The following is a 7,742-nucleotide window of genomic DNA, read 5'->3' as shown; positions in this document are numbered from 1 at the left end:
CGTGTACTCGCTTGTGTCAGAGGGGGGCCCACTTTGTGTTTAATACGGCGCGGTTATATTAATGTGATCTGCATTTATTATGTTTTTTTTTGTCCGAGGTTTATATTCAAAAGGAAATGAAATTTTAAACGTGGGCTTTGATGACCAATGTAAGGATTCATAATAAAAAAAAAAATTGGTCACATAATATATCATCATAAAAATAATATGCTTATTTATCCAGGAAAGCAACACTGAGTTGTAGGACTCTTTTTTTGCAGGTTCTTGCATTGGGTATTGTTTTAAATGTGTGTTTAGCCAGAATGAAATATAAAAATAGGTGTTGTTACTCTTTCTGGCAATAAAACAGGTGTTTAGATGTTCAAACACCAACTAAATACCCGCCAGGAATAAAGTCTGCAATAACCACACATACTTGTGGTGAACACGCAGAGAAACATGCTCTCATAATGTATGCATTGTCTTTGAAACTGATTGGCCTACATCAGAGACAGCCTTCTTAATCGCCTTGTCTCTCACCAGTGTCAGACCAGAGAACGTCAAAAGGCGAGCAGTACAAAGACAATGCACGCATCACAACATTTACAGCTTGGGGTGCGCAGCGATATCATGGGACCTTGCTACTGTAAAATAAGTAATATTAATTTTTTTATCATTATTAAAGATAACTTTTTTGTTGTTAAAGATAACTTTATTTTTTTTTAAACACGCTTTAATGAAATGTACCGTACGAGTAATGGAAGAACTCCACGACTCCAGGAAGTGGCCTCGAAGCTTGCCACAACGTAAGGGGACCGTGGCCAATTACAGCCAACGTCAGTTGACCGTGGACAGTTAGACCAAAGCCGAAACATAACACATAAAAAATAATGTTTAAATATATATTTTGAATGATAGAATATAGTATTGTCATCAGTATGACATAAGAATACAAAGTTTCCAGTCGATACCACTTTGGGAAGTGGGTTACAATTGAGTTACAAGATTTCAGGATACAACAATGACAACGACGACGATAACAACAGCCAGAGTGAGTTAATAAAAAAGCGTGTAATAAAAAAGGGTCCCATGATGCGTTTAGCCAATTAATGATTATTTTATACAGATCGGGCGAGTTAAAATGTGGCTTGCTCTCCAACACACCGGTCAGCCGACAGCGGTAACACATCGACTCATGCGTTCATCGCTCGACAACTTTATTCATTGCCCGTGTCGGGTGGTGGAGGGTGCACTACGACACACACATTTTATTTTACATATATAAAAAAAAAAACATTCATGAATGAAAATAGTTTAAGACATTTGTTTTTTTGGGGGCATTCTTAAGAGCGCAACACTGTTTTGAAGGCATTACGTTTCACCGACAATTACAGTCGACAGCAGTTTCACAGTAGGGGTGGTGTGGCAGGCGATGTTGCTACGTGGTTTTACCCAATTCATTTATTTGCGAAAAATATTCAAATTCTGACCGCGACGCCAGCACACGCGGCTTACTCATTTTATAGAATAACGTGACGGGATCTCTCACGTCCATTACGATACAGACGGCGCATATTTAACGCAATGGCAGTATTAACAATGGGGGGGTATTAACCATGGGGGTTAACACTGCCGCCTTTGTATCCCGAGTACCGGATGTGTACACACCACACTCATTTAAGGCTGAGTAGACCTAGGAGAGGCTCAGAAGCAGTTAATTAATCAGACATTCGTCACCGAGTTTGGCTTTGAGCGGCAATCGAATTCAGGTCGCTGGGTTCGTAGCGCGGTGCGCTCACCACTACACCACCGCTCCCCTCAAACGATGGGGACACGTTAATGGGCCCTCTTACCAACCCGCCAATGTTTCACTGCCTTGTGAAATTAATTTCACAATTTGCCACCGTCGACACAATGCAGCAGCTGATTCAGCTTTATCTCATGCGTGAAGAAATGGCACTCACTTGCAACACGGGGCTGGCTGCTGAGCAATGCCTTCTTTCCTAACGCTGGCCGTGTATGACATGGCCTTCTGGCAGTGTCCATGTGCAAAACCAAAAAAAACCCTTGTAATGGAGTCGATTTTCTTTTGTGAGTTGGAAGTACAAGGTGATCCTTTTCGAGATTCCCCACTGGTATGCCTTGCGAAAGCAAAGGGTTTCCGTCTTGCTGAGGAACAGAGAAGGAAGGGTGGCAGCGTGGATGGCGATTCACAGATCTGGGACTCACACAAAGATCCCCCGTATAGCCTGTAACAGACTATTGGGGCCAGTGCTGTTAGCGAGCACCTATGAAAGCCGGCACGGCACACAAGCGGGTGGGTGGCCACCAACCACGCCCGGCCGCCTTTGTCATCCTAGTGGCGATGTTTACACACCACACCAGGTACGCATTTGAGGCTGAGCTGACCTAGGGGAGGCCCAGGACCGGTTCATATAATCGTCACCGGTGTTGGCCGTGAGCGGTAATCGAACTCGGGTCGCTGGGTTCGTAGCGCAGCGCGCTAACCGCTACACTACCACTCCCCCCGACATAAATTATATACATACCCTGAGCTGTTTGAATCGGTCCCACAATTGTGCGCACAGGTCTCGTAATTTGCAAGGCGTGCAGGGTGAAGTGGGAACTGCGAATGTGAAACGCCAAAGAGCTTGGGACGATTGCAATTCAGCGTGGCTGTATACTCCCTCCTCCGCTGCAGGGATTTCCAGTCTGGATGCACATCGCATCAGTTACTCATTTGAGGCTGAGTCGACCTAGGGGAGACCCAGGACCAATTCAGATAATTGTCATGGATGTTGGCCGTGAGCAGGATTCGAACTTGGGTCTCCAGGTTCGTAGAGCAGCGCGTAAACCACTCTACACTACCGCTCCCCATGTGTCTCACACACACACACACACACCGCGTCTCTCCCAGGCGTGGGCCACCGCAAAGGCAAAACGATGTACAAATTGTGTCGCAAAATCTGTAACATGGGTTCGATTGCAAAGAAGAGAAAACCAGGGAACCATAATTGTAGGAACTGATGAGTATGTGTTGCGCATATAGGATGCCGTGGTTAACAGCCCTCAATCACAAACTACTGTATTATGAATCTCTAATACTTTAGCAGGCAACCGATAAATGGATCACCCTGTATAACAAGAAGCTATAGCAGAGCTAGAAGTTGTACATGCAATGGCTCATAACTGGTGGTGGCTGGATATCAGTGGTCTGTGGCAGAGCGCTCAGCTCACAGCACGAACATCCTGGCTCAAGGTCTGCATTTCAGTCATGCGTAATTAAACAGGGTTCTCAAGTGAAGCGATTAATGGTCAAAGCCTGGTCACCTTGCAATGACTGCATAGTCATATATCATTTGTTTTTCACTTAATTTGGCACAATCCAGCTCTGAGGATGAAGATAATGGTCCTTAATGGATGAACACTCTTTTTGCAAGAATTAAAAAAAATGGACATGACCCCCTAGCATGAACGAGGCCATTAATAAAAACATCATAGTAATAGAATAACCATCCCAATCATTTCACGTGGCAAACTTACGCCTGGCACAGAATGGGAAAGCTTTAATCGAGCAGTGGATTGACAAAGGGCTGTAAACTATTATTATTATTAGAAGTAGTAACACATAATAACGAGCAGGTTCCTAATCCCAGTTGTGCTAAGGTAATGCTTTGGGGCACAATGTCTATGGAGGCTCATTATTTTTTTCAATCTGCGAATTTAACACGGGTGCGATCAAAATCAGAACTCACGAATGGATTTGCTCTACCGGGTAAACAGGGCTGTCAGTGTCCTGCGATGGGAGAGAGGGGAAAAAAGGGGGGGGGGGGGGGACTGCATCACGCCGGTAACAACCGTGTTGAAATACAGCTCCAGGTAGGGTCAAAGACCCAGTGTAACCAAATACGACGTAAGAAAAAAAACCTACGACTCCCCGTTTCGCCTGCAACGACGCATGGCGGGTGAGAAGCAGGTGAAACAGCACGCAACCAAACAACAGGAAACAAAGCCCCTGTTGACATGAGACACAACGATGAGGGATTGGGTAACCTTCAAAATAATCACCTTTCCGACTTTGGGGGGGGGGGCTGCGGTCGTACGTTTAAACCTTTGGAGTCACCGGGGAATGAACGCAGTCCACCATGGCTCAGAGTACACATACGCTGCTACTGCTGCTTGCACGATGCCCACAATACAATTACCGCATAGTGGGGGGTCAAAGGCCGCAGGGCTACATTGTGGGTAGCTCTCATCAGGCAGCGGATTGGTAAAAAGGGATGTTCGTGTACGCCAAGTTGGTGGCCAACCTGTAACAGACCCAAGAGCCAAACAGTACCCACGAGTTCTGCAAAGAGCCAAGTGTGTACACACAAGCGTGTGTAAATTGACAGTTTTCGGCGCAGCACGGCAGACATGCATTATTCTTTGCTACGGCTGCGATAGTACGTTCTGTATTCGACGCGTGCGGTTCGGGAAACCGGTGAATTTGTGCGCCAGCCCATCGCTTTCGTGCCGTGACGACAGGCGGCTTATTTCTGAAACGGACTGTGGTTGCCCCCTTAAGATTTCACTGCCACTTTGCTGGATGAAAGCCTCCTCACGCTGGCTGGTGTTGGTCGGTGAAGGTGGTTCACAGGGGTAGCGGCGGGGGGGGGGGGATTGTTTCAGATATCACTCTCCACTGATGTTCACCGTAACCGGGAATCGAACTCAAGAATCATGTAAACGGGCAGGTTCTTTTGTAGGTAAGAGGTTAACTTGCAGGGATCTTCGAGGTAGTTCTTAATTTCATAACGTGACACCGATATTACAACCAAAAAAAGGTTGTGGAACCTGAGTAAATCAACAGATAAGCCAGTGCTCCTCAATTTCTATAAATTTTCTCAGAGGTAAAAACTTCATCATCTGTGGTCTATGTTTCCGCTCAGGATTTCAAGGTGTAACTAAAACCATAAATCTACCACACTGCATTCTGAAACGTTAAGCAAAAAAAAATACAGCAACGCAGCATTATCATTGGTTGTTGAATTTTTTTAGAAAGTGGATGTACGTACAGGAAGCAATGGTGTCCAACATAACAAAATTTATTACGGGCATCCCTTGGTAGAGGGAACAGAAACGTTCCTGTAAAGTTATCCGTAAAGCAAAAATTCAATTTAGCGAGCCATTTTTCCCATCGACTTTCATTCTATGAATCGGGGATACGTTCATACGGAATACATTCGGGCCCCAAGACGTGACAAAAATTACGCTTAAGAACGCGGACAATCTTTTCTTTGCATATATTTAATAGAAAATGTATGAGGTCTTTTTGGATTTGATCGCGTAAATATATAAATGTGTCGTTAAACCCGCCACCACCCGACACAGCCAACTAGCAAGGTTTGCCACGTAAACAGAACGTGGCCAATTCGTCACTAGTACAGCACACCGGTGTGTTGGAGAGCCAAGCCACAACATTTACAATCTGAGTACGACGCTTCGCCAGTAATTACAACCAGCTTCATCAGGCGACAGCCAGATTTGTGGAGAAGTCTGTTTCGTTGCTTATATAGAGGCGTAGATGAGGTGACCACACTTCCGCGCTCTTGTGCAAAGTGGAGGGGGGGGGGGGATTACTGAGTCAACGTACATTATGCATGTGCATTATGCGAGCCCTTTGATCTTGTCCCTCCGTGGTCACCACATCTACGCCTCTACATAAGGAACGAAATGGACTTCTCCGCAAATCTGGCTGTTGCCTGATGAAGCTAGTTGTAATTACTGGCGAAACGTCGTGCACAGATTGTAAATGTTGTGGCTTGGCTTTCCAACACACCGGTTAGTGCTGTACTAGTCACGAATTGGCCACGTTCTGTTTACGTGACAACCCTTACTAGTTGGCTGTGTCGGGTGGTGGCGGGTTTAACGACACATTTATATATTTACGCGATCTAACCCCCAAAAAGACTTCTATTATGGATTATATTGGTCGCAAAAGCCTACATGTTAAACTGAGATAATGTATCATTTGATAAAATATGAATACTTAAAAGTAAAAATATTGTATATTACGTTACGTCCAAAGCAATTGGTTCACAGTCTCTATTAGCGTTTCTTTATCACCTGCGCTTAATGGCATCTTTCCGGGCATCTCGACTCACGTCCACCGAGGTAAGAACGGTGTAAGAGTGTGAGAGCCTGCGCAGTGTAGTAGTAGTAGTACGGGGCGCCATCGACACAAGGGACCGAACCAAAACGAGGCGGGTGCGGGCACAAACAAAGAGCTCGGGAAAGCGGTACAGCGTGAAAAGGGCGCCACGCAAAGCACCTGGAGCGGCGTGGTACGCGCGCGCGGACAAACGGCCGACCGCGCGTCGTTCAATTCTCTCTCCACCCCCTCCCCCCCCCCCATTAATTGACGCGAGATAAAAAAAAAAATTCGATAAAGTGAGAAATTAACGCAATGTACATCAAATACGTTACGGCGAAAAAAATCCACATATCGAGTTGTAGAACGAGGGATGACTGTATAGTTACATGATCATGCACCCGTTTCAGCCCATTAAATGCTATGCTATTGCATGCACCATAAGTCAAGGTCGCACTCATGACACACAAAGTGCTCGCTACAAATAAACCACAATACCTCACTGATCTCGTCAAGCAGCATAAACCATCAAGCGAACTCCGTTCATCCTCGCAGCGGCTTTTGACGACGGTCACCGCATCGCGCACTTTCAGATGCGCTTTCGCGGCCGTCTGGAACGTTCTACCTTCCGGTATTAGAAAGCCACTGGAGCTATGCACTTTCAAACATTTTTAGAGTAATAGCGTCGGCTGGTGGACAGCAGCGGCAACTGTGGTGGACAGACAGTACACACGCCGGTGAGGGCGTGCACGGTGTTGGCAGAGAGGAGGGACTGGGGTAAGGGTCACGGAGGACCCCATCTGGAGGCCCCTGGAACCTGCTAGCGGGTTCGAGAAGGGAGGCGCGGTCAGGGCGGAGCCAGGCCACGCTGGTAGCATAAAAGGAGTTGAGAGCGGGAGCTCAGGGCTGTCGGTTCTGGGAGTTGACTCGTCTCGTCGTCGCTGTTGTCTTCGCTAGATATTGCGCGACCAGATAGTTGTTGGCTGTCTCGGTCAGCGCCATCACTGTTACAAGGTCAGGGTTGTGTTTAGGCGAGGGTAGGCGACTATGGAGAGTGTGAGGACGAACCTCGTGAAGTGTGGACTTGTCGAATAAAGAAGGTGCCCCCTGGAAACCCTCGTCTCCGAATCATTGACACGACACATGCATAGGACAAGTGTTTATCTGTGGTGGTGGTCGTATGTAGTCAGTGGTGAAATCGCATGTACCAATATCGGGGACCTCTCAAAAAATTTAACATCCCCAAACCACTGGTGCAGATTATATTATTATTAGAATTAATCAACTTCCAAAAGTTACAAAACTGGCTGAGGTCAACTGAAATTTGTACATTTAAATGTTTAATTTGAATATCCTTGCTATTTATGCCTTTTTGAGCTGCGTTGCTTAGAAACTTACCAATGCATGCCCACTGCATAATTGCCACACCACAAAGTATATAAGTTAGCAGAAAGGAGCATATCAGCCAATCACCCGCTGCACAGCTTAATCACGCCAATGAGTGCTTTTCAAAATATCTACGATCTCAACATCTTCTCTTTGGGTGCCCAGGCAAGTTGCAAATAAATGTAAAAAGTAGTTTCACATACGCAATTGATTGAACAGCACAAATCGATCAACAAGAGCACAG

Source organism: Petromyzon marinus, chromosome 54 (genome assembly GCF_048934315.1).
Source record: "Petromyzon marinus isolate PM22_M1 ecotype Great Lakes invasive population chromosome 54, UKy_Petmar_22M1.pri1.0, whole genome shotgun sequence".
In the NCBI taxonomy this organism is placed as follows: Eukaryota; Metazoa; Chordata; class Hyperoartia; order Petromyzontiformes; family Petromyzontidae; genus Petromyzon; species Petromyzon marinus.
Note: the sequence above shows the minus strand (reverse complement) of the source record.